The 27,831-nt window shown below is 40.2% G+C and overlaps 1 long non-coding RNA gene across 2 annotated transcripts; it reads left to right on the forward strand.

Annotated features, from left to right (window-relative positions):
- The first annotated feature begins 3,582 nt into the window (after window positions 1-3,582).
- Window positions 3,583-27,831, forward strand: LOC138739912 (uncharacterized). 2 transcript variants are annotated; one of them, XR_011342549.1, is made up of 3 exons: window positions 3,583-3,680; window positions 13,367-14,550; window positions 27,748-27,831. It is a non-coding gene; the product is annotated as an uncharacterized lncRNA (long non-coding RNA). The 2 variants fall into 2 exon arrangements; XR_011342550.1 differs by lacking the exon at window positions 27,748-27,831 and adding an exon at window positions 25,120-25,158.

The raw sequence follows: 27,831 nt of genomic DNA on the forward strand, positions 1-27,831 counted from the left end.
CTGTCCCTCCGACTCATGACCTCTGGATCCGTCGAGACCACTGTAGGGATCGCCCATGCTACAAGGGCACTCAATCCATTGCTCCTGCTGAGGGAGGGGGTGTTCAAAACCTCTCTCTTCCTCTGTCACCAGTCTTGGGGCTTCCTTCTGCCATCTGCCAGTCTAGAGCTACGATCTCTCCCAGAACAGAGTCCTTCTGCTGGGTGGGCTGTTCTTTTGATGTGGTGGTTTCTTCAGCGGGTCTTAACGTGGCCCGCCATTTTCCTTGCCACAAGGCTCCTCAGCTTTGGTCTTCGATTTCAGAGCTGTTTCCTTACCATTCTTGGCTGTGGATTTACTATTTTTATGTAATTTTTGCATTAGTGACGTGTTCCCACATCCCCTGTGTGCATTCTAGCAGTTTCTTTAAGGTTTTCTTCCATTAATTTTCTTTCTGTTTCGGGAACTTCGGGATCCTGTATCCTACCATCTCCACATTGGCAGCTCCATTCTCAACTGTGGGAGTGATGCATCAAAGAAGTCACTTCGGGCTTGCGGCAGGAGTGGGGATCTCAGACTCCCAGCCGGAGCAGGGTCCTCGGATTCATGGCTTGAGCAAGGACTTCAGGCTGTAGGCAGAAGTGAAAGTTCAGGCTCCTGGAAGTACTGAGGAACTTGGGCTCTACAATTCTTTCAACCTCAAAGGTTCAATCAACATCCTAGCATTTTTTGACCCCTTGACCCCAGGGGTCGATATTGACCACTTTGGAAACCCCTATTTTAGAATTAATCTGGCAAAGTTTGCGTGCTTTCTCTATGGCTGTGTGGGTTTCCTCTGGGTGCTCTCATTTCTTCTTACATTCCAAAGATGTGAGGAGTTTGTCAGTTAATTTATCACATGAGTCTATTTGTGCAGCATGGGCTGGAAAATCCTGTTGCGATGTTGTATCTCTATATTAAATTCAATTATTAAAAATGAATCTAGAACAGTGTTAAGCATCACAGTGATGAATGTGTAAGGATAATTGTAAGGGGCTGAGTACGCAGGCTTTCAGGACACAGGAAATAAGTATTACTGTGGACGAGACTGATCAGGGCCAACAACCAACAATGTGTGAGGTTGACAGAAGATAGAGGTAGATCTCTGACTGGAGGTTTGTGACCATCGATAGTTGTCTGATTGGAGATGTATGCCCACAGGTAGTTCTCTGACTGGAGGTTTATGCCCACTGGTGGTTCTCTGACTGGAGGTGTATGCCCACAGGTGGTTCTCTGACTGGAGGATTATGCCCCATGGGTGGTTCTCTGACTGGAGGTTTATGCCCACTGGTGGTTCTCTGACTGGAGGTGTATGCCCACAGGTGGTTCTCTGACTGGAGGTGTATGCCCACAGGTGGTTCTCTGACTGGAGGATTATGCCCCATGGGTGGTTCTCTGACTGGAGGTTTATGCCCACTGGTGGTTCTCTGACTGGAGGTGTATGCCCACAGGTGGTTCTCTGACTGGAGGATTATGCCCCATGGGTGGTTCTCTGACTGGAGGTTTATGCCCACTGGTGGTTCTCTGACTGGAGGTGTATGCCCACAGGTGGTTCTCTGACTGGAGGTGTATGCCCACAGGTGGTTCTCTGACTGGAGGATTATGCCCCATGGGTGGTTCTCTGACTGGAGGTTTATGCCCACTGGTGGTTCTCTGACTGGAGGTGTATGCCCACAGGTGGTTCTCTGACTGGAGGTGTATGCCCACAGGTGGTTCTCTGACTGGAGGATTATGCCCCATGGGTGGTTCTCTGACTGGAGGTTTATGCCCACTGGTGGTTCTCTGACTGGAGGTGTATGCCCACAGGTGGTTCTCTGACTGGAGGATTATGCCCCACGGGTGGTTCTCTGACTGGAGGTTTATGTCCACTGGTGGTTCTCTGACTGGAGGTTTATGCCCACTGGTGGTTCTCTGACTGGAGGTCTGTGACCACTGGTGGTTCTCTGACTGGAGGTTTATGCCCACTGGTGGTTCTCTGACTGGAGGATTATGCCCCACGGGTGGTTCTCTGATTGGAGGTATGTGCCCACAGGTGGTTCTCTGATTGGAGGTATGTGCCCACTGGTGGTTCTCTGACTGGAGGTCTGTGACCACTGGTGGTTCTCTGACTAGAAGCCCATAATAATTTGTGGTTCTCAGACTGAGTTTATGCAGGGATCTCTGTTGTTTGAGATCAGATTGAAAATTCGGGTCTTATTAGTTCGTTTGTAAAAGACACAAAAATGGAGGAGTTGTAGATAAAAAGCCACATGGATACTTGTCTTCATCTGGCAGGGCATTGAGTATGAATGTTGCAGCTGTAGAACACTTTTTTTAGACCGCTTTTACAGTATCATGTGAAATGTTGGTTGCCACCCAAAAAGAAGGATCTAGAGGTTTTGGAGAGGGTGAAAAAGAAGTTAAAATGGATGAACAACAGAATCCATTTTGCTCTGATTCAGACACAGACCTAGAATATCAGTTCAGTTAGTTTAGACATTCCATTGGTCTTTGCAGGAATTGGCATCTTATTTGCTTAATTTTGTTTCCATATTACTGCCACCTCATCGTAACCTTTTCAATGTGCTTCGATAATGTAGGTGCTAAAGCAGACAATATGCTTCAACTCAAGAACAATCTAATGATGGTGATCAGGAAAATCATTTGTGCTATTGAAACTTCTTAGGCTGTGGCTTTTACCCATGAGGTAAATTCTAGCATCACTGTAAAGTGATATACTGTGACCTTGCATTAGCCATGTAGCTTCACTGCTTTAATTAGCTTTGTTACATTCAAGTTGGGAACTGCTGAGTCTCTCCTCTCATGGCTTGAGGATGCTTCTCACCAGATATTCCATTTTATTCTCAACTGTTCCATCAAGGTTCAGGGCATGCATTAATTTTTGTGAAGGTGAGTGCGACTTCTGTTTCTACATGGATCTTTGCTTTAAAGTATTTTATTTCCCCACGGTCCGCCTTAATGTTAACAGAAGTAACATTACCGTCCAGCACTTCCAAGTTCAGTTTGATCTTTTGGAACTAGTTTATCCCCAATGCTATAGGGCTGTTCCACCTCACTTTCATCTGGGGCAGGAATTAATTTACTTCCTTTGTAGTTCAGTGGAACTTGAATCTCTCCGCCAATGGAAATTCTGACAGCTGTGTATAAAAGAACTGAATTTTTGATGACTACAAGGGGCCCAATACAATTTTCCTTGCATATGTGCTCCTGCACAAATGATACAGATATCCTAGTATCCAATTGCACGATGACTGATTTTCCAGGAAGGTCCATCTGGAGGGTAACTTTATTTTCTGCATTTTTGAAGCATATAAACAGTTAATAACCTAATTGCTTTCCCTCTGGTTGCATGTTCTCTTTGGTGTCAATCACATTCTTTGGATGATCAATGAGTTTAACACATTGGGTAATGTGGAAAACTCCTTGGGTAATCTATTTTTCCACAACTGTTGCACCATCTCTGACAAAATCCAAAGGACATTTGCTGATGTTTTCCTCCACCATTGTGACACGATTGCTTATGACATTTTGCGATTGTTTGTGGAGTGTCCCTCCTGAAAACTCTCTGCGTATTGATAAAGTAGATGAAGGCTATTTCACATTTTAGCACTTGCTTTGCCTCCTGGAGCAATAGAGACTCTTTGGACTACACCCTTGATGAGGTAAAAATAGCATGCTAACACCTTACAGGCAATTCCATGGTCCATCCAATATCACCTACTGACTGAAAAGTCAAATTAGATTGGCTAGAAAGATCAAATAAATTAAATTCAGAAGGCCTCAACTAGAACGATGGTTCTCAACCTTTTTCTTTCCACTCACGTACCACTTTAAGTATTCACTATGCCATCGGTGCTCTGTGATTAGTAAGGGATTGCTTAAGGTGGTGTGAGTGGAAAGAAAAAGTTTGAAAACCACTGTTTAATCGTCCCTAATTGACTCGTCATGTGCATGGTTTCAAAACTCCAAAGGAAACGGGCCACTGACAATTTTTCTCAAGCAAAATATATCAGTAACAATTGGGTCTAGAGCAGTGGTTCTCAACCTTCCCTTTCCACACATATACCACCTTTACTAATCACAGAGCACCAATGGCATAGGGAATACTTAAAGTGGTATGTGAGTGGCAAAAAAAAGGTTGAGAACCACTGAACTGAGCCTACCACATGCTTCAATATAATGATCTTGCCCACAGGAGGCTTTCTTTCCTTAAGGTGCCCAATATTTTGGATTAAGAAGTGATCCAGACTTGAAATGATTTGACCAAATTTTAAATGTTCTGAATGAGGTCAATCCACCACTATCTTTTATGCAGCCAGAGTCCTGACAGCATCAAAGTTCTGCACAACCCAAAAGAGCACAGAAAATATTTGACTTTTTCCTGATCGGCAATACTATTTCCCACTAATCAATTTTTTTAATTATCCAAATAAGTAGCAAAGTCTTCTTTTGATCCTTTAAATTGTGATGATGTTGAATCATTACAATTTTATATGCTGCATTTTGTTTTACATCTATGGATGTATATCAGGGGATCAACTCAAGGAGAACACAGATAATCCAGAAATTGGGAAAAGGAGAGTCAGTAGGCATGTTGGCTGCATTCTTCCCAATAAAACACTATGTGGAGATCATCTCCCTATGTTTGACCATACTGCTCCATGCACCTCCAATGTGGAGGTGCAGATGTGAGACTGCAGATGCTGTAATTGTAGTCAAGTGCTGAAGGAATTCAGCAGTCTCACAGCATTTATATGAGGTAAAGATATGTAACCAGCGTTTCGGGCCTGAGGCTTTCTTCAAGGTGTGAGTGAAAAGCAGGCAGATGGCTGAATTAAAAGGGTAGGGATAAGAAAAGACAGGGCATGGAGAGGAATGCAGATCAACAGATAAAAGGCACAAATTGGATATGATAGGAGGACAGGAAAGAGGAAAGGTGAGAATTGAGCTGGGGAAGGAGACAGAGGAGGAAGTGAGAGAGACAGAGCTAGAGGAGAGGAGACCTATGGATAGAATGGGGGGGTGGAAATAATGGATACAGTGGATATTAATGCCAACCGGTTGGACGGTTCCCAAATGGAATATGAGGTGTTGTTCCTCCAATTTATAGGCAGTCTCAGTCTGGCAGTGCATGAGACCATGGACAGACATGTCAACAATGAAATGGAGGGAGGAGGCGAGATTGTTGGTGGATCACTTCCAACTCTTTCCCTGATCAATGGACACTTTTCGGGATGAACAGAAAAATGTTCAAGATTATTTGCATGCATTGAGCAGATTTTTATATATTAGCAGATTTTTTTTTTCTTCAGAATTTGGTTGTGTCTGACAAGACCAGTATTTTTCCTCTCATTTCCTATTAAAAAAAAACTGAGGTTGAGATCCTCCCAGTGTTGTTGAAAGGATTTTGACCTAGCAACAATGAAGGACTGGCAATATATGCAACTAAGAGAAAGCATGCAGATCCCTCTAAGATGCTCCTATGCATCTGCCATACTTGTCCATTTTGTAGTCAAGGCCAGAGGTTTGGAGTATGCTACCAATTTACTCTGATGTATTATGTCAATGGTTAACACTGCAGCCTCGAAAGAGAAAGAATGAATATTGAGAGATGGTTGATGTGGTACCAATCAAGCAGGTGGCTTTGTCTCAGATGAGGCAGAGCTTTTTAAGTTGTTTGGAACTGCACTTAGCCAGGCAAGTTGAGAGTATCTATCACAATCCAGAGTTGTGACATAGATAGTGAAAAGGTTTGGATTAAAGGAGCCTGCATGGTACCAACCTTTAGCCTGCTTTCTTAATCACAATATTTAGGCAGTTGTATGGTTTAATTCCTTTCATTTGTATCTTCCAGTGGATTGATGGCAGGGACTATTGTGACAGTAAAGCCAATGAATGTTAAGTGTAGCAATCTCATGTTAGAGATGATTATTAGCTGATAGTTTTGCAGTGTATATATTACCCGTCACTTATCAACCTGTGGTTATGGTAAAAGCACAAGATGCTGGAGGAAGTCAGCAGGTCCTGCAGTGTCCATATGAAGTAAGGATATATAACCAATATTTTGGCCATGAGCCCATCTTCAAGGTTCAATATACAGCATTGGTTATATATCTTTACCTTCTATGGATGTTGAGAGACCTGCTGAGTTCCTCCAGCATTTTAGATAAGATTTATTGTCAGAGTATATACATGACATCACATAAAAACCTGCGATCCTTTTTCCTGATGGTGAGGCAGAACTACCACTTATTAATAGTGCAAAAAAAAACTGTCCATAAAGTACGTGCAAACAAATAAATAACTATAAACATATAACAAATGTAAACAAAGTGATAGTGCAAAGAGATTTTTTAAAAATCAATAGTGCACAGATAAGGGTCTTTAAATGAGTCCCTGACTGAGTTTGTTGCTGAGAAGTTTGATGGTAGAGGACACTTACTTTTGCATTTTATTGATTTTTTCTCTCCCTGTATTGCATAGTCAGTTTGTTTACATGTGTACTTAAGTCCAGATTTTTTTCACTACCAGTAAGTTGCTTTTCACACAGGAAAAAGTATTAAACAGAAATCTCAATTCTGAATGATCAGAAGTACATAAACAGAGAGGAATATGAGTGAGTTTTTGTGAGGGATGATGTGTCAATGTAAGGTTGAGAAGGGTGAGTTAGGGGGTTGGAATAATATGTGCATTAGATTGTAGGAGACATCACCACTACCCTCAGCTACTTTGCTGTGCTTTTGTTTTTGCCCAGAACCCAATCAAAGCAAAAGAACCACCAAATAACATAAAATCTGGCAATGATGAGGATCAAATAATTTATCAGAGTTCAGTTGGTTAATAAATAGCTATTAGTCAAGACAACCAAAAACAAGTTCTGAGTATTCTTTCAAACTTATTTTGCGATCTTTTATATCCAAATTAGGATGGAGCCTGGGCCTCATTTTAAATATTGTTCCTCCTTCAATGCAATGTTCCTCAGCACTACTATGTAGTTTCAATCCAGAGTTTTGTGTTCAATTCTCAAGTTTGTAATTTGAGCCAAATAGCTTCTTGTTCAACGATGTGGACATTATAACTAAGGGCAATCTTCATACTATTTGGATTTTATTTTGAACTTTATTTAATTCCACCACCTGCTAACAGAGATTCATTCACCCTAACCCATAGCAACTCCTGGCAATGGACAACCTTTCCTATAGAGTCAGCCTCCATTCCCTGACCAGCCCTCACTCTCTCATTTCCCTCACTCACTCTCCTCACTTACTTTCTCTTCCCAGGACATCAGGCAAGATAGTGGGCTCTTGAAATGAATACTATTATCTGCAATTTGTGGATGCCAGTATACTGGGTTGATATCTTCAATCCTTCATGAGTTAGGAAATAGATAGGAATGAAGAAGGGGATTGACAGTTTTTGTGGTGCAGAGAAGTCTGAGGGTTTCAGGATAGAAGATTAATTGTGTATGGAAAATGGGTAGCTAATCTTCCAATGTTTAAGACAATGTGGCAGCTTGAGTGTGACACATGGATCTTGACTTCATTTGGAGATAAACCCACAGTTTGGAAACCTATGTCATCAAATCATGTTTGACACTGAATCCAGAGAATTGTTCCCATATCCCTGGAGATCTATGGCAACCTCTAGTCATATTAACTTGGTTTTCCCCACTGGAAGAACACAGTTATTCTTTGGCAATCCCAAGGGGTTGAGGATAACTGGCCTTTTCATTGGCTTTGTGGATGCTGGGGTAACTGCTGAGTGGGGACTGTGAACTCTTCCTTTAATGGGCATCAAAACACCTTATGGAATAGATGGGTGGATAGATAGCATGTTGCATCTGCCACTTATACAAGATTTCTCTGTGCTCCCAATGTATGGATTAAAGGTTTTCAAAACAAACCTAAATGTTCTTTGCATTTAATGGCCATGGGTTAGAAATCCCTGGGAATGTTGCAGTTTTTACAAAGAGGTTTTGAATACATTCTTGAAACTTTTCCTCTGCACTTGGTAATCTCTTCCTTTGTTAAAGTTTTGAATTGAGTGGCTGTTTTGGGAATCTGACATTGGGCATGCAAATGCCATGGGCTTAGCAATGGAGTTGACTGTGTGTAACAAGGGCCCCGGTGCTGTGGAGTTGGTTTGGAAAAGAACATTAATATTGGTTTAGTTATTCTTGCAGTGAATTTGGAGGATTGCACAGAAATAGCATTGGTGGCATCACTCCAGTGCCTGGAGAAGAATGCAGCCAGTAGTCCAGGTCTCCAAAGCATATAAAGGGATGGCATCATGGCTAATTAACAGATCATGAGATTTGCATGAGTTTTGAGGTCTTAACTTTTGTCAATTGATCAACAGCTGTGCTGTTACATTGAAGGTGATGGTGAATTTCTTCATCAATTTTTGATCTCATTGAGATGTGGCTCCCAAGATATCGAAATCCATATTTATGAGGGTATCACAATTAGCCTTTCTTATGGGAGGACAGTGCAGCACATCACAGAGTTCTTGTTCAGGACTCTAGACTTCTACCTCCCTGCCCTCATCAATTTTCTTAGTCACAACTGACAACACTTTACAAGGAAAGGGAGAAGAAGCCAAAGGAGGTCAAGCTTTCCTTGTGGAGCATGATGAGTCTTGACTACAATGACTCCAAGAAAAATAAATAAGTAATAACTTGCCTAAGCCTCCTGTTCTACCAATAGGCTTGAATTTATTGGGAAATCTTCACTGTCCTTCCATACAGAGACCTAACATGTTCCAGCATTACCACTGAGCCCTAATCTGGATATCTTATGATTAGCTAACCCGAGGAAGGTGAACATCGGGATCAGAAGGGCTAACAGGTGGGCCTATTGTTGAGGCTGCACCTTAATGGAAATTAAAGCCAGTGCTTCAGTATCATGTGTAAGTGCAAAGGAGGTTAATGTTTTTGATTTTTTTTCTTACTGCAATCATTAAGCCCCTACCTGAAAAAGATAGATTTAATTCAGGAATCTTCATATTATATATTGCTGCCATTACAATTTTAAATTCCCAATTGTTGATTTAACCTGACTTCCTAAACATTTATCTTAAGAGATAAAATAGCTATTTGTTAGACTAAATCAACCCAATCTTATTTTAGGATTAATGCTGACAAAAAAAAAAACTCTATCTGGAATAAATTGAATCCACCGATCGATGCACAGCGAGCTTTGAAAGTCTTTTTTTTTAAACCACAATTTTTTTAAAGCAGTTGTCATAGGATTTTTAGTTGTTCTTTGTATTTGTGCAAAACTATAATTCCAAATTAAAAAAAAAACTAGTTGATAATTAAATTACAAGTGCTATCAACATATTTGAAAAATCTATTATAATCTTACAGACCTCTGTCTTGATGTTCAAATTACTCTCCTCCCTGTACAGTTATTTCACAACAGCTATACTTATCATATGGCAATATCACTGTAATATCTAAGTGTTTCTTTTGAAGCATAATTGTACAATATATAACCTAAATGTGTACGGGTGAAGTTTTACTCACATAAAGTACATCTTTCAAAGTATATAGCTCATTGCAGAAATTAACATGAAATGAAACACAAAAGTCTGCAGATGCAATAATTAAAATAAAAATACAATATTGGAGAAACTCAGCAGATCAAATAGTGTAATTTATATAGTAAAAATAAAGTTAATATAAGCAACATTTCAGGCCTGAGTCCTTCATCGTTAGGAGCAAATCACCCCTCCCCGTGTTTGCTGTTGTGCCCTCCCTCCTTTGTCTGTGGGCCAGTGATCATCCCTGTGCCCCTCCCCATCCCATCATTTTATTTAGGTACCCCATCCTCAAATTCACTTGGACTATCTCCAGCGACAGTCACCCTGTTCTTGATCTCTCTTTCTCCATCTCATGACACAAACTTTATACAGGCATTTTTTTTTACAAACCCCCAACTCCCACAACTACCTTGACTGCACTTCTTCACATCCAGTCCCCTGTAGGGACTCAATTCCTTTCTCTCAATTCCTCTATCTGCGACACATCTGCTGCCAAGGAGAAGTCTTCCACTCCAGATCATCCAAGATGTCTACTTCTTCCAAAAGTGTGGCTTTCCCTCCAGTTCCATCAACTAAGCCCATTTCCTGCAGATCTGTGGTGGCACCTTCTGCCCCCAGACACAACAAAAAAGACGATTCTCTTGTCTTCACCTATCACCCCAACAGCCTCTGCATTAAACATATAATACTCCTCAATTTTTGTCACTTAAAACATGATAATATTACCAGACATAGCCTTCAATAATGTCCGCTCACTCCCTGACACCCTTAACAACATATCCCTTTCCATCAATCACCCTCTTCGCAACTTCTCATTCGACCACACAATGTTCCACACTTGCGCCTAGTTGCACCTCAGGACCATCTAGGGCTACAAATAGTCCTTTCAAGTGAAGCAAGTTTTCACGTGAATCCGTGGGAGTCATCTTCTGCATATAGTGCTCCCATTGTGGCTTTCTCTACATCAGAGAGACTGGACAAACGGGGAGATCGCTTCGCTGAGCTCCTTCACTCTGTCCACATCAATGACAGGGATCTCCAGTGGCTCACCACATCAATTCTGCATCCCACACCTGTGCTGACATGACTATCCATGGCCTCAAGCGTGATCAAATCAAGGCCACAATGTTAATTGAAGTAGCAACACCTAATATTCTGTCTGGGCACTCTCCAACTGGATGACATTAACTTCAAATTCTCTGGTTTCTGCTAGACTACTCCTCATTCTCCCTCTCTTCCCCATCCCTCTGACTCATTTCCTCCAGTTCTGCACCCACTTTCCTCTCCATTCATGGAACCATCCCCTCTCCCCTTATTTGCTGTTGTGCCCACCCTCCCCTATCCACCTATTAAAATTTGCCTGTGGGCCTGTGCTCCTCCCTCCCTCCCAGCAGTTTGTTCAGGTGCCTGCTACATTTCGCTCATACCTTGATGCTCAGGCCCAAAATGTTCATTATTTATCTTTATCTTTGCTCTAATAAGTACGCTGTTTGACCTGCTGAGTTTCTCCACTTTTGTGTTTTTAGAGAAATTAATATGAAAGTTGAGGTTTAAATAGATTCAGACCCCAAATCACTGAGCTAAATTTCAAGTGAATAAATGCACATTAATAAGACAAAACATTAACTGTGCTTTTTATGCAAGTGAATTATTCTGCAGAATCTCATCTTGTGTGCTACGCAGCGTGAATAAAAATAAGAACCATGTTCTTGTGCTAGTCTTTCATAAATCAATAATTCACTTAATCACTCCATGCCTTATCTGATATTTGGCAGATCTATGTGCAACAAATAGCCATTCTGAATCAAGGCAAGAAAATAATCTTGAATTTATATTGACTTTTTTCAAATCCTCAGCATTTTACAACCTGTTAGAGTATAGTCAGTATTGTCATGGAGAGATCCCTTAGGTTAATGACATGTTAGCATTCTCACTTATGAGTCAGGGTGAAGCAGGCATGTGCCACAGTATAGGCAATCCCATTAAACAGAGATCCAGTGCAATTTTTGATGTGTCATAGAGGGGACCTGAATCTTATCTGCCAGTTTATCTACTGTTCATCCACACCTGGTGTCACCTACAAGTTTTGATGTGTATGTGTACACATGCTTACATGTGCATGTGTGTGCTTGTATGTGTCTGTATGTGCATGTGCATATGCCTGTGTGCTCACACAAGCTCCTTCATATTATCTTCTGTACAAATTGTTGCTATTAGGTATGCATTTCTCTCCTTTTTCTTTTCATAAATCCAGCTTCTGATTTTTTTTTTGAGATGTTGTTCATAGTTAGCTGGATGTCTAAGTACTTATTGCAACTCATCTTCATTTTAAATGGCATGAAGAAAAATCATCTTGAGAAAACAGTGCAGAAAATAAACTAGGGAAAGTATTATAATTTGGCACAGGTTCTAATTTTGTAGCCTAGCCAAGACTATGAGCTTCAGACCTTTTCAATCTGAGTTGATTCTGAATCTTAGTTAAATTCCAGAATTTTTCAGCTCTAAATGTAACTATGATCCATATTTCATAATTGTTAGTAAGCACAGGCATATCAGTCTGAATTTTATTTTCCATCATTCTTAAAGGTACCTTGAGTCAGACATGATCCTGTGTGAAAGATTTTACCTTCTCTCTCTGCACAGATTGTATTTGAAATATCTCACTTATTTCCATTGGATTACCAACATTCATCTGGAAACTGACACCACATTCATGTTGAATTAATTCAATCTACCTCTATGACCTAAATCAGTGGTTTTCAACCTTTTTCTTTCCACATATACCACTTTAAGTAATCCTTATGCCATAAGTGCTCTGTGATTAGCAAGGGATTTCTTAAGGCAGTATGTGAGTGGGAAAAAAATGTTGAGAATCACTGCTCTAGATCCAATTGTTAATTAAATAGTTTGCTTGAGAAAAATTGTCATTGGTCCATTTCATTTGGAGTTATGAATCTGTACACATATCAGGTCAATTAGGTACAATGAAAACAGTAGTTTCCAACCTTTTTCTTCTCACTGACATATCACCTTAAGCAATCCCTTACTAATCACAGAGCACCTTTGGCATAGGGATACTTAAGGTAGTATGTGAGTGGGAAGAAAAAGTTTGTAAACCACTGATAAATCAAATCCATTTGAAAATAGTTAACAAAGCAAGAATGACACACAAGATAGAACGATTGATGAACCATACAACATTAGAGCACTGAAAACAGGCCTTAGCCCCTTCCATTCTGTGCCAAACTATTATTCTGCCCAGTCCCACAGATCTGCACCCATTCCATTTCTCTCCATACCGCTTCCATCCATATATCCTTGCACATTTTTCTTAAATGTTAAATGTGAGCCTACATTCATCAATTTAGCTGGCAGCTTATTCAATAATCCTACCACTCTCTGTGTGAAGAATTCACCATAATGTTCTCCTTAAACATCGCCTTTCAGCTTTAACCCACCTCCTCTGGTCTATATCTTACCTAAACCCTACTTGTATTTATCTATACCCATCATAATTTTGTATACCTCAATGAAATCTCCCCTTACTCTTTTATGCCACAGGGAATAAAATCTTAACCTGACCAACTTTTCCCTGTAGCTCAGTTCCTCAAGTCCTGACAACATCTTAATACATTTTCTCTGCACTCTTTCAATCATATTGATATGATTGATATTTATTGATAATAAAATTGCATGCAATACTCCAGATATGGTCTCACCAATGTCTTTAAGATTCAAGATTTAATTCATGATCATGTAATAAAAGTGCCATATTACAATTTTTTTTTTTTTTGCCTGCTGTAAGGCAAACAGATTCGCCATCGGCAGAAATTACCTGAAGCACATCAAGAGAAAGAGAAGTAAAAGAGAGTTCACCCCCGAATCACTGAGTGTCCGTAGATTTGCCTCCAGTGCTTCCGTAGCCTAGGCAGCTGCACAGAGTTTAGTCCAAACTATTGGCAACCCGAGTTCCAGATCCAAATTTCCAACACTTCAGCGCCTTCTCCACCCATGCACATCCTGGTTCTGATACCTGGTACCCATTCAGCCAGTGACAAGCCAGTCTTCAGCAGTCTACAATCTGGTGCGAGTCCCCTGACAGCAGTTTCCAGCCTCCGTGGGTTCCTTGCCTTGAGTCACCAGCAGCCTGCCACATGGGTAACTTTATTCCAATGTTCCAACACTTTGAAAAATGACAGCCAATGTTCCAAAAGCTCTTTTTACATCCCTATCTACCTGTAATCTTGCAAATGCTGGAGTCTGGTGCAAAAATAAAACTGTGGTTCGAGCAGTTTTGTTGGATGAAAGGAATTATGGATGTTTCAAGACAAGACCCTGCATCAGAAGAAAGCAAGTTTGCTGGCACACTCATTAGGAAATAAACCAGCTGTGGCTATATTGACCACTGCAAGTAGAAGGGTATAGTTTATTTATATATGGTTTGATTGTAAGGTGGTCTTCATTGTGAAAACAGAAGATTTAATTTCATGAGGACTGTGGCCTATTCACAGTTAATAGAACATAGAACAATGCAGCACAATACAGGCTCTTCAGCCCACGATGTAATGATGATCATTGAAACAAAACACAAATTTCTAGATGTAGGAGGAATTCTCTCAGGAATAACTGGAAGAGAGGGAAGAAGCAGAAGGCTTTAGACCACCTATGAATGGATGAATTCGCATGAACTTAATAGCCTCCTCATTCATTTGGAATTATGTTGTGAAACCAACACTATGAAAAACCTTCAACTAAAACATTAAAAACTTAATTAAGTTTCAAACAAATCAGAAAACCACAGTGAAATTTGAGAAGCCTTCTTAACATGGGTGTATGATTATTACAATACAATTAAATCAATTTTCTCTGTCTTTTAAAGATATTCTAACTTCCACCTTTGTGGGAATATCTTCTTGAAAAGGACAGCAGTGATTCAAGAAGCCAGATTACGACTATCTCCTCATGTTCTATTATAGATGGATCATAAATGTAAGCCCTGAAAATTATGACAAAAAAAATAAAAAGTTGAGTTGTTGCTCAAAGAAATGATTTTCATTCAAAGGTTTGGTGGTTTTCAAACTTCCCCCCTAAGCAATCCCCATGCCGTAAGTATTCTGTGATTAGTAAGGGATTACTTAAGGTTGTATGTGAGTGGGATGGAAAGGTTGAGAACCACTGCTCGAGACCCAATATTTTGCTTGACAAAAATTGTCATTGGCCCATTTCCTTGGAGTTATGAAACCATGCACATAACAAGTCAAGTAGGTATGATTAAAACAATGGTTTTCAAACTTTTTCTTTTCACCTACATCAATCTTAAGCAATCTCTTACTACTCAAAGAACACCTATGGCATAAGGATTGTTTAAGGTGGAATATGAGTTTAGGGGGCAGTTTGAAAACCACTTTGAGTTAAAAAGTAATGATAAGACCAGTTATAATTTTGTAAGTTCAATTCATTTTAAAATTAATCTCACAAATTGGAAGTTAACAAATCATTAAGAAAGGAAGGAGAGAGAAATCAGTAAATATAAATGACTTAGTCTGATATCACTATTGACCAAAAAATCTATTGTTATAAGACTGTTGTTATATTCTTCTAGTCAGACTGCAAAATTAAAATGGACTGATAAAAGAAGTACTTTTTAATATAATATATTTTTTATTTAGTGATACAGCATGGTGATGGGCCCTTCTGGTCATGAGCCCATGCCATCCAAATGAACAGGTGAAACTTAGACAACTTTTAAAATGATCTTTTGTAATTTTTTAGGTTGCAACTAGCAGGATAGATAACTGAAACAGTTGTGTTTTTAAGCATTTAGAAGGTCTTTGAGAGAGTGTTGCACAACAGATAAATAAAGAAAAATAAATAGGATGACATTGGATATAGTATACTGGGATTGACTAGGATTGGTTAATTGACAAAAAAAAAGCAGGACTTAATGGATAATTTTTGGTTTGGAAGGTTGAATAATGGGGTGCAGCAAGAATCAGTGCTGCAGCCCAAATTGGTCACAATCTCTATCAAAATTCAAAGGTTCAAAGTTTAGATTTATTGTCACAGTATAGACATGACATTACGAGATTTGGTTTTTCCTGTGGCCCAGGAAGAATTTATATTTATCAGTAATGCAAAAAAAAGACTGAACTCAAGAAAAGGAACATATAAAATTGGAAAATATAAATAGGAAGGAAGTGCAAACAAATTGTCCAATCCAGAAAATAAAAACTCATGTGCGAAGTAAAAGTCCTTAAATAAGACTCTGATTGAGTTTGTTACTTAAGAGTCTGATGGTGGAGGGGTAGCAACCATTCCTGAACCTGTTGATACAAGTCTTGTGGCCCCTATACCTCTTTCCTGATGGCAGTAGTAAGAACAGAAAATGTCTGGCTGGTGTGATGATTGCTGATTCTCTCTGAGAGCAGCATTCTATGTCGATTTTCTCAATGGTGAGGAGAGTTCTGTCTATGATACTCTGGACTGTGTCCTCTACCTACTTGCAGGGGTTTCTGCTCAGCGGTATTAGTGCCCACATACCAGACTGTGATGCAGCTGGTCCACACACTTTTCGACTGCACATCTGTAGAATTTGCCAACATCACACCAAACCTCTGCAAACTCATGAGGAAGTAAAGACACTGACATGCTTTCTTCATGAAGAAGAAACTACTTAGCACGGTGGGAGTAAGGGTAGTGAGGAGGATGCAGAGAGACTTTTAGTGAAAAGGTTAAGCTAAGAGAAGGTATCAGGACATGGCAGAAATGTAATGAGGAAAAATATGAAATTATGCACTTTGTTAAACAAATGGAATTGCTGAGTATTTTTATAAATGGTAAAAGATTAGTTTCAGTGATCAGAAGGAATTCAATGGGCTTTTATACAGATAATTGAAAGTTAATATGCTGATTAGGCAACTAATTGGGAAGGCAAACAGTTTGATGGTTTTTATTGTAATGGGATTTGAGTGCAAGAGTGGAGCCATGTGGCTCCAATTACATGGAGCACTGGTGACTCAAGATGTGGAATATTGTGTATAGCTCTTCTTTCTCTAATTATGGGAGATACTTATGTAAGAATCCGTACAGCAAACATTCAAAAAATCAATTCCTATGATGCCAAGAGTGTTGTAAAATGAGATATTAAGGCTGTACTCTCTTGAATGGAATGGTGATTGATTTCGCTAAATTTTTGAAGGGTTGATACGGTTGATTCATAATTGAAGTTGGAAAGGCTCATCTTCCAATTGGATGGAGGAATTCTGGATGGTATTACTTAGGTTTAATCCATAATTTACGTGGAGATGCCTAGATTGATTCTGAAGGACATTTTGACTGGAATGGGTCAGATTTCCTTCACTGTGGATAAAGTCAATTGTAATCCCTGGTATAATCTGCAGAAGCTTAGAGAGTATGGTTGCTGTTCTTTGCTAGAGTCTGTCAGTACTGGTATTTAGCTTCTCCCAGGATCTTGCCTTCCATCAACCTCTGGCTTTCAGATAAGGGAATCCATTTTAACTATCAAATATATAAAATAGATTTAAGATTGAGTTGATAATCCAATAACATGCCTTAATGGATAATCCAAACTCTGGAAATGAGGAGAATGTGATTAATTGACCAACCCCTGCCCTGTCCCCTTTCCACCATCATCCAGGAACCTGAACAACTCTTGTAAATGAGGCAAAGATTCACATGCACCTCCTCCAACCTCATCCCTGCATTTGGTGTTCTTGATATGACCTCCACGACACTGGAGAGAGCAAGCTTAGTAATGGGACTGTTACCCTGAGCATCTGAACTCTATCCACTATAGTCATCCTATAGACCCAGTTGCATAGCTTTTCCAATTTTTAAATTTTTAAAAATTTAGATACACATGGTAACAGGCCCTTCTGTCCAATTAGGTCCAATTGACTACAACCCCTGGTATGTTTTGAAGGGTAGGAGGAAACTGGAGCATCTGCAGGAAACCCATGTAGAGACTGGTAGATCATACAAACTTCTTATGGATACCTTTGTATTCCAACCCTGATGGCTGGTGCCTTAACTGTGCTGCCCTAACCTCTATGCTAACCATGATGCTCGCTTTGCTAATTATTCTACCCTTCAACTCCTATTCCCATTCCCACACCGACTTGTCCATCCTTGATCTTCTCCGCTGCCAGAGTGAGGTGAAACACAAACTAGAGGAACAACAACTCATATTCTGCCTGAGCAATCTACAACACAATGGTATGCATTTTCCATTCCGCTAGAGACTCCCTCTTTTCTTCCAATCTACTTCTATTTTCCTCCTTTTAACCCCATTCTATTTTTAACCCCCTTTCCAAAATATCCTCACCCATCCCCATCCATTCTTATCCCTCCACTTCCTCCTAGTTTCATTCTTTACCCACATTTGTCCAACAGGAATCCCCTCGCCATCCAGTTTAATTTGTCTTTCATCTCTTCCCAAAATAAGTTCAACAGCATTATCACCTTTTCTACTTATCAGATTCCGCCAATGATCACCTTTATTTCCACTTATTAACCTCCATCTCGCTGTCTCCACCTTCACTCTGCATGACTCGTTTCCTCTACCAACCTGCTTGCCTCTCTGACCCTGCCAATCAAATGCATTGGTCTCCCAACTCCACCCCTTACCCTTCCTATTTGTCTGTCATTCTTCACTCCTTCGTGGTTCACCAATGCCCCACTAGCCTTATCCAAACCTTCCTAACCTGTCCTAATTTTATTGGCTATCGCAGTCTTGATGGAGGGTTCAATCTGAAAAAGTCAACCCTTCTTTTACTCCCACTGATGCTGCAGGTTCTGTGAAGTTTCTCAACCAGATTTTTTTTCTTGCATATTCTAGCATCTGTACTCGCTTGTGTGTCCCGTTCTGTCCTTTCCCCTTCAAATAAGTACATGGTTGAGAAATATTGAGGGTTGATCAAGACATTTCGATATATGTCAAAACTTACTGATTTGCATCCATTGTGGATAAAGAGAAACAATTTGAGTAGGGAGTTTAATAACCTGGCAAAACTATATCAACTGAAGGAGAGCACAAAAATAATAGATCACAATTGATGTACCTCACATCTGTCTTAGCACCTCCTTTCTCAAGCCCACAAATTCTCTATGTTCTTTGAACATTTGTCCAATCTCAAGCCTTGGACAAATTTGGTTGTTTTCAAGATAAAGTTTGGCAAGACCAAGCTCTTTTGATTCAACCAATAAGTTTCTTAACTCAGCTTGGATTCCATTCTCTCCCTGAACACATTGTCAGACTCCATCCCTCCTTCTGTTGCTGAATTTTCTTTATGGTTTCAGCTCCAGATTCAAGTATTCTGTGTATTTCGTGTTTTCAATTATTCATAAACTTATCTTCATTCAAAATGCTACTTTCCTTTAACTACCTTGTACCAAATGCTGTTCACCAATCCACCCTGTGCATCTCTGATCCACATTGACTTCCAACTCACAGACTTCTTCAGTGTAAAATTCAAAACTTGATATCCTCCTGTGAATTTATTCTTTCAAGTGTTGCAAACTTTTGCAGCTTGACAGTCCTCCAATAGCACCACATTCCTTTAACCATGACTACTTTAGACAAAATCTCCAGCATGATTTCCTAAAAAACTTTATCCTTTATATAAAAAAAATGCTGGAAATAGAACATATTTACATTAGAATAGGAGCCCATCAAGTCTGCTCTGCTATTCAATGGCTGACCTTGCCATGGACTCATCTCCACTTACCTGCCTGTTCCCCATACCCTATTCTTCAAAAATCTATATAACTGTGTCTTAAATGCATACAATAAGATAGCCCTGTTTTGTTTCTATCTATTTCTTTCATAATTTTATATGTTTTTTTTAATCTTATCATCTGTCTAAACTCCATTAAATACAGTCCCTGGCTATTCAATTTCTCTTTATCAGATGGCTTCTTCATTTCTGAAATCAACCAAATGAACCTACCCTACACTGCCTTCAAAGCCAATAATTATACAGGTACTCCACAACTTGTTTCCATCGACACATATGACCAAATTTCTTTTAAAAATATGCATATACGCATATAGTTCCCGACATGCAGTCGCACCTCTTTAGGCACGCTAGAAAGAGGGCAAGCAAGAGGAAAAACCTTTCCCTTGCCAATAGTTTGTCTCATTCCACTGTTTCAAAAAATTTAAAGGACAAAGAGAAAATAAGAGGCTGTAAACGGTTCTGCAAGTATGAAGAGCCATCTTGATTCCTGTGGGTATGCATGTGTCTTCAGTTAGCACATGCATGGTGGGTTTGCATATTGGAGTTCAGTTGGCATGTGTGAGAGTTGAGGGTGAAATTTCACTAACGTTAGGGGGCTTAACTCTCACATAAGCGCCAACCAAACTCCAATACATGAACCCATTGCATATGTGCCAACCGAAGACTTGTGCATGGGCCAACTGAAGACTCGTGCATGGGCCACCGAAGACTCGCTCATGCATCAACTGAAGACTCACAGCAATCAAGATGGCTGCATGCAGCCATTGGACCCCAGGATGCTGACAAACAAAGTAAGTATGGACCCGAATATGGAAAGATTCACCAAGGTTGATCAACAAATTAAGGAAACTTTAAGTTTTTATTGTCAAATTTCTGATTAAGAAAAGATTTGATTTAAAAAATTAATTTAAGGTTTTGGTACTCCACATGCACGGGCAAAATTCTGATTTACGTTCAATCTGAGATACAACTGATCCTTCAGTCCTAATCACCGTCTTAAGTCGGCAACTACCTGTATGGATGTACTGACTTTGGTCATACATTCTGAATTGGGCTTACTAGCCTACTATGTCCACCATACCATGAAATATTTATTTTTTTCCATGCCCATTTACCAGCACTTGGTTCATGATTTACTTGCCCTGACAATTCAAGTGCTGGTCCAGATGTTTCTTGGATGTTTTGAGTGTACCTGTCTCATTCACATAGAGTGTCTTCCATATTGCAATCTCAGGTTCCTTTAAATCTTTTCCTTCTTTCTGAAACCAATGTCCTATTGGTTGCTTCTACCATGTGGAAAAAAAAATCTTACTATCTCCCCTATCTGTGTTCCTCATCATGTTATACAAGTCTCTTGGGTGCCTCTCAACTTTTTCCACTCCAAGAAAGCAAACCCTTTTGATGCAATCAATCCCCAAAGCACATACATTCAAAGGCATCATCCAGTGAATCTCCATTGCACTTTCTCCACTGCAATCACATCTTTCATCAAGTATGAAAGCCTGAATTGCGCACAATATACCAGGTGGATCTAATCAAGATTTTATGATGTGCCAATATCTTGCTCTTGTCTTTTAAAGCTCACTAAGGAGGTCTGAAGGCATCTGTAGAAAGTAGAACAGTCAATATTTCAAGTCAATTTTCTTTAAACGCTTAAAGTCTATCTCTCTCTGACTCATCATATAAATTAAATGTAGAATATTTTATCATTGGTCATTGGCATTTTGGCGCCTCAGTTCGGCGGGCAGCAACCTCCTTTGAAGAAGACCGCAGAGCCCACCTCACTGACAAAAGACAAAGGAGGAAAAATCCAACACCCAACCCACCAATTTTCCCTTGCAACCGCTGCCACCGTGTCTGGCTGTCCCGCATCGGACTTGTCAGCCACAAACGAGCCTACAGCTGACGTGGACATTACCCCTCCATAAATCTTCGTCCGCGAAGCCTAGCCAAAGAAAGAAAGAAGAGAAGATTGGCAATGTACCAATATCTCAAGACCTCCATCATGAACCTTTGACTGTCCGTTGCCATGATGAAGAAAAAACAGCTGATCAGTTAGTCTATTTATCAAATTTGCCTCAAAGATTATGTGAAACAACATGATGGTAATGAAAAGGACAATATAGATGATTTGTCTTGAGCCTCTGAATCGCTTCAGATGCAATTAGAATCAAAAGTGCAAGATTTGATTGCTTTGCAATAAAAAGACATTTAGAGTGACACCCTCATTTTATTTTCAGTTCAGGAATGATTTTGATCTTCTTGAATTTCAAATTTTTAAAAATTCCTTGTCTGTTTATTCCAAATTGTAAATATGGGCTTTGCTTTATTTCCCTCTGCTATTGGTCTTAATGGGGCGTCTTGCTAATTGTATGCTTCCCTGCACATAATTACATATAAATTTATCTTTAAAACTACTTCACACAGGAATAACCCATAAGCACATCAGATTTTTATCTTGTAAAGTGAAATTGTGTAATTAAAAATCACCTGACAGTAACACTTTAACATAAATTAAAGTAAATATACATAGTTAAAACAAACATTGTAGAACCAGTCTTTTATATAAGTTTTAACTGTGAGTCAGTATGAAAAGGAATCAGCTTTACATGACCATATGAAACTCTCACCTCACTAAAACACTTTATCATCTTATTCGCATTTTTCATATCTAACCTGCAACTTTTGACAGAAAAAGTACATTCATCCTAATGTCACCTGACCATGCCAAAATGAACTGACTTTCAAATAAAACTCACCCTTTTATTCAAGATGCATAGTCTAATGCAGTGGTTTTCAAATTTATTCTTTCCACTCACATGCTACTTTAAGTAATCCCTTACTAATCACAGAGCACCTATAGTATAGGGATTACTTAAGGTAATATGTGAGTGGAAATAAAAAAAAAAAAGTTTGAAAGCCACTGATCTAATCAAAAGATCCCAATGGACATGTTTGGTCTCCCAATTGTAGCAGAGTGAAGAGGGTATGTACTGGGTGGAAGGGGGTCTTTGAGGATAGAGGCTGCTTTTTTTTTTAAAGATACTGCCTCATGTAGATGTCCTCAATGAAGTGAAGTCTGGTGCCTGTGATGTCACAGGTTCAGTTAAAAACCCTCTGGAGTTTATACTTACCCTGAGAGTTGACGCCTCCATACCAGGCAGTGATGAAACCAGGATGCTCTCCACAGTACACCTGTAGAATTTCACGAGAATCTTTGGTGACATACCAAATCTCCTCAGACACCTAACAAAGTATAATTGCTGGCTAACCTTCTTTGTGATTGTATCAACATGGAGGCTCCAGGACAGATCCTTGGAGATGTTGACACCCAGGAATTTGAAGTTCTTGACCCTCTCCACTGCTAAGCCCTTGATGAGGACTGCGTCATGTTCCCTTGACTTCCTCCAGAAGTCTACAATCATCTCCTTGGTTTTGCTGACATTGTCCGCAAGGTTGCTGTTGATACACCATTCAATGAGCTGATCTATCTTCCTCCTGTACGCTTCCTCATATCCATTTGTGATTCTGCTGACAACTGTGTTATCAGCAGACTTGTAGATGGCATTGTAATTGTGCATCCTTGGGATGCGCCCGTGTTGATAATCAGTGAGGAGGAGACGTTGATTTCAATTCGTACTGATGATGGTCTTCCAATGAGAAAGTCCAGGATCCAATTGCAGAATTGGATATAGAAGTCCGGAGTTTGTAGCTGCTTGACCAGCACTGAGGGAATAATGGTATTGAAGGCTGAGCTGTAGTCAATGAAGAGCAGCTGTGTGCATGAATTGCTGTTTTTGAGGTGATCCAGAGCTAAGTGGGGAGCCAGCAATATTGTGTCTGCTGTGTAGCCATTGTGTAAACAGGAGAATTGCAGTGGGTACAGATATTTGCTAAGGTATGTGTTAATTCTGTAATGACTAGCCTCTCAAAGCATTTCATCACAGTAGAAGTTAGTGCTATTGGTTGGTAGTTGATGAGGCAGCTCACACTACTTTTCTTTGGTACCGGGATGATTGATACCCTTTTTAAGTAGGTTGGAACCTCTGACTGCCACAATGACAGGTTGAAAATATCCATAAAGATTCCAGCTAATTGGTCGACACAGATTTTCAGTACACTGGCAGGTATGCCACCAGGGCCTGATGCCTTGCGAGAGTTCACCTTCTTGAATGATGTTCTAACATCACCCTCAGAGACAGATATCACAGGGTCCTCAGCCTTTTCAGGGATTATAGTCGGCACTGTTTGGTTCTTCTTTTCAAAGTGTTACAGAAGGTTTTCAGCTCATCAAGTAGTGAAGCATCACAGTCATCTATTATGTTCGTCCTCGCTTTGTAGGCTGCCATAGCTGGCGTGGATCTGTCTGTGTCTCTAGCTTCCTCTGGGATTGCCACTTTGCTTTGGAGATGGTCTTCCGCAGGTCATACCTGGACTTCTTGTAAAGACCCCATCCACAGACTTAAACACCCTTGATCTCACCGTCAGCAGGTTATGAATTCTCTGATTCATCTAGGGCTTTGGTTGGGGAACGCCCGGTATTTACGCATGGGCACACACTCATCCACACAGGTCTTGATGAGGTCAGTGACACCTGTTGCATATTCATCTGTCTGTGGATGAGTTCTTGAAACTGTTCCACTCCACTGATTCAAAGCAGTCCTGCAGACACTCCTCAACCTTCCTTGACCATACTTTCGCTGACTTCCCCACTGGTGCTATGGTCTTCAGCCTCTGCTTGTACAGCGGGAATAGAAGTACAGCCAAGGGATCAGATTTGCCAAAGTGCTGTCATGATATGGCTCGGTAGGCGTTCTTCATGGTGGTGTAGCAGTGGTCGAGTGTATTGGTTCTCGTGGTCTTGCATGGGACATGTTAGTGGTTGTTTGTCAATGTCTTCTGCAAGTTAGCCTGATGAATGTCTCTCATAATGAACAGGAAGGCATTAGAATGTACTGTCTCGTGGCTGTTTATCACAGTGCTCAGTCCCTGAGTTAGCCTGGTGCGGAATGTGCACTGCAACCAGGATGATGTCAGTGAACTCCCTCAGCAGGTAGGATGGGCGGCACTTGATCGCCGGATGTTCCAGGTTGGGGCAGTAGGACTGGGACGTGACCATCATGTCTGTGCATGAGAATGAGTTGATGATGACACAAACGCCACTTCCCTTGGTCGCTCCAGATGCTGGCGTTTAGTCAGCATGATGGAGGGTGTAGCCCTTGGGCTGTAGAACTATATCCAGAATGTCTGATTTCCAAGGAATGTACATTTCAACTTTTAATATTAATTGAAGAGTTACCTGCCATTGGGTGGCAGGGTTAGGGTAGGGGTTAGTGCAATGCTATTACACCACCAGCAATCCTGGATCAAATCCTGTGCTGTCTAAGAAGTTTGTACATTTTTCCTGTGGACTGCATTATTTTCCTCTGGTGCTCTGGTTTCCTGCCACCCTCCAAAATGGAAGGTTAATTAGTTGTAATTTGGAAGCACAGGTTTCATGGCTGGAAGGACCTTCCACCGTGCTGTATCATTAAAATTAAAATTACATTAAAATATATGGCTGTGACTGGAGTTTGGTTCAATGATTCTGCAGCATGTATCTTATTTCTCATAGATAATTGTCGCTGTAAAACACAATTTGAAAATAGCATAAAACTATCTCTTGCAATTTGCAGTTGTTTAAGTGGAAAAAGAAATGCCATCATTATTTATTATATTTTTTGAGTGGGTGCAAGGATTGAGATCTGTTTCATTATTTAATATAATTTCAAGGATATTTATTCCGTTTGTTTTTTTTTAGGTTGCCTTGAGAGATGAAGTAGTAGTAGTAAAGAAGCCTTTAGATATGATGCCAATTTTGAAGAGTTTTTGTATCTTTCACTGGCTTAATAACCCTGTGAGGTCTGTTCATTCTTTACGATATCATTTTATACATTTTAATTTAATTTTTAAAAATGTAAACATACAAGCTCATGCCGCCCAATTACATCCAATTAACCTTCACATCCCAGTACATTTTGAAGGGTAAGAGGAAACCTGAGTCCTGGAGAATACTCATGCAAACACGGCGAGAACATACAAACACCTGACAGACAACTCCTTACAGACCCACTACCAATTCCCTCACACTATTACTCTCTGAAACTTCAGTCATCTAACTGCCATCTTTCCATCTTATCGAAAAGCCTTCTAAGCTCCCAAGCCTTTAGCTAGTCTTCTCTATGATTCTTGATTTAGATGGTCATTGTGTTGTCCATTTAAGCTTCTGCAAAGTATTTCAGTATATTTATTTCTTATAAATATAAATAGAAGTTGTTTTTGTGGCTGTTATCTCCAAACTTAGGCATACATTGGAGCAGCATTCCTTTTGGAACACCAAACAATATTAAATAGTTTTCATTCCTAAAACCCCTTTAATGTGGTCAAAGCATCTCAAAGGAACAACTGAAACGAAAATGAAAATCATGTGTTTACACAAAAGGAGTTGTCAGGACATGCAAATATTAGGCTTCCAGGATTGTCCTAAATGAAAATCATGAACAGAAATTAACAGATTCAGGAAGGTAATTTAGGGTCCTAGGCACTGAATGCACAGCCACCAATGGTGAGGTCTTTAAAATTGGAGTTCAATAAGATGCCAGAGTGAGTGAAAGGACTACATGTTTCTCAGGAGTGGAAGGATTGGCAGATTGACAAATCATTGTAAACATTTCTCTCAGGATAAGGGACAAAAAAAATCTACCAGGTTAACATATTTGAAGGGATAGGAATTGAAAATCCATGCTCTGGTCTTGAACTTGGCTAACTTTACAGAATTGGAGGTTTCTGCAGTATGGTAGTAACTTTGGTAACATTCTGAAAGAACCATCCAATTAAACCCATTGACTGCATCATCCACAAAGATTGACCACTTCTCTTGTACAAATGGGAAATCAAATTATAGAGCATAGAAATCTGCAGCAAAGTACATGCCCTTTGGCCCACAGCTGCCTAGAATTTCCCTACTGCTTATCTCTCAATTTTTCTCATCTCCAACCTTTCTAAATAAGGCATGCTCTCTAATTGTTATATGTGGTTTGTAGAAAAACACACAGACTCCCTGCCTGTCTGGGATGTGTGCATTTTAGGCAGTCACATATCCTCCCTGTCTGAAACTTATTCAGAAGTCACACCAACTGTCAATCAAGGTTGGATTCCGGCCACCCATTAGTGCACACCTTGTCACTGACTCATTTAAATTACCTATGGTCATTGTTGGCTCTGTGCCCAGGTCAGAACTGTGTATAACATCAACTATTAAAACATTCTTTCTCTCAGCCTTGTGGTCCAAGTCCCGGACATCGCTCCATGCCAGGTCACTACTGTGGACATCACTGGAAGTGGTGTGGGTTAGGTGTGCTCTACTCTTAAGCTGAGCTGTAGTTCTGTGATAGATCAGTGTTTACAGAGAGCCACACAACTGTGTGTAAGTCCCTGACTGTAGAGTATGTACACATGTGTGAGCATGTAGAGTATAGGCGACCATGGTATCGAAGTCCAACCTGGGTTTGATATGAATGTCTATATAGTTGTTTAGTACTAATTGAGTATCATTTCACATTTTAATCAGAAAGGGAGGGTCATAGAAAGAATGACATCACAAGATAGTTATCGTAATACCTGCCTTGGGGAAAATAGTAGAAGCAGTTATTTAAAATGCCATTGCAGGACACTGAGGAGATATTAAGGGAACCCCAACATAGTTTTGTGAAAGGGAAATCCTGTCTGACCAATTTATTGGAATTGTTTGAAGAAGAAATAATTCATTTGGATAAAGGGAGCAACTGGATATACTATGCTTAGATTTCCAGAAATTATTTAAGGTACCACATTGAATTTTAATAAGCAGAAGAAAGCTTGTGGTACAGGGGGATAATAGAGATTATGGATAGAAGACTGACTTGCTAATAGGAAATAGAGAATAGAGATGATATAACAAGTGATAGGTGTAATGATATGGACAACAACTGGGCCCTCCCAACCTCCAATAGGAACGCCTACTTCCTGATGGTGGTGGATTAATTTTCCAGGTTTCCCTTTGCAATTCCCTCCCCGGATATGACCTCGTTATCAAGGCATTACGTAGTATCTTCACCCTGTTCAGGTACCCCTACTACATTCACAGCGACCTGGAGTCCTCGTTCATGAGTGAGGAGCTGAGACAGTACTTCTTAGCCAGAGGCATAGCCACTGGCAGGACCACCAGCTATAACTCCAAGGGTAATGGTCAGGTGGAAACAGAGAATGCCACCATCTGGAAGGTGGTGTCTAAGAACATGCCAGTGTCCAGCTGGCAGAAAGTGTTGCCTGAGGCTCTCCACGCCATCCGGTCATTCCTATGCACCGCCATTAACACCACCCCACATGAACGCCTCTTTGCTTTTCCTAGGAGGTCGGCAAATGGTTCATCCATCCCTCCATGGATGGCAACCCCAGGGCCGGCCCTGCTACGGAAGCACATCAGGGTCCATAA

The sequence above is a fragment of the Narcine bancroftii genome, chromosome 7 (assembly GCF_036971445.1).
Source record: "Narcine bancroftii isolate sNarBan1 chromosome 7, sNarBan1.hap1, whole genome shotgun sequence".
NCBI lineage: Eukaryota > Metazoa > Chordata > Chondrichthyes > Torpediniformes > Narcinidae > Narcine > Narcine bancroftii.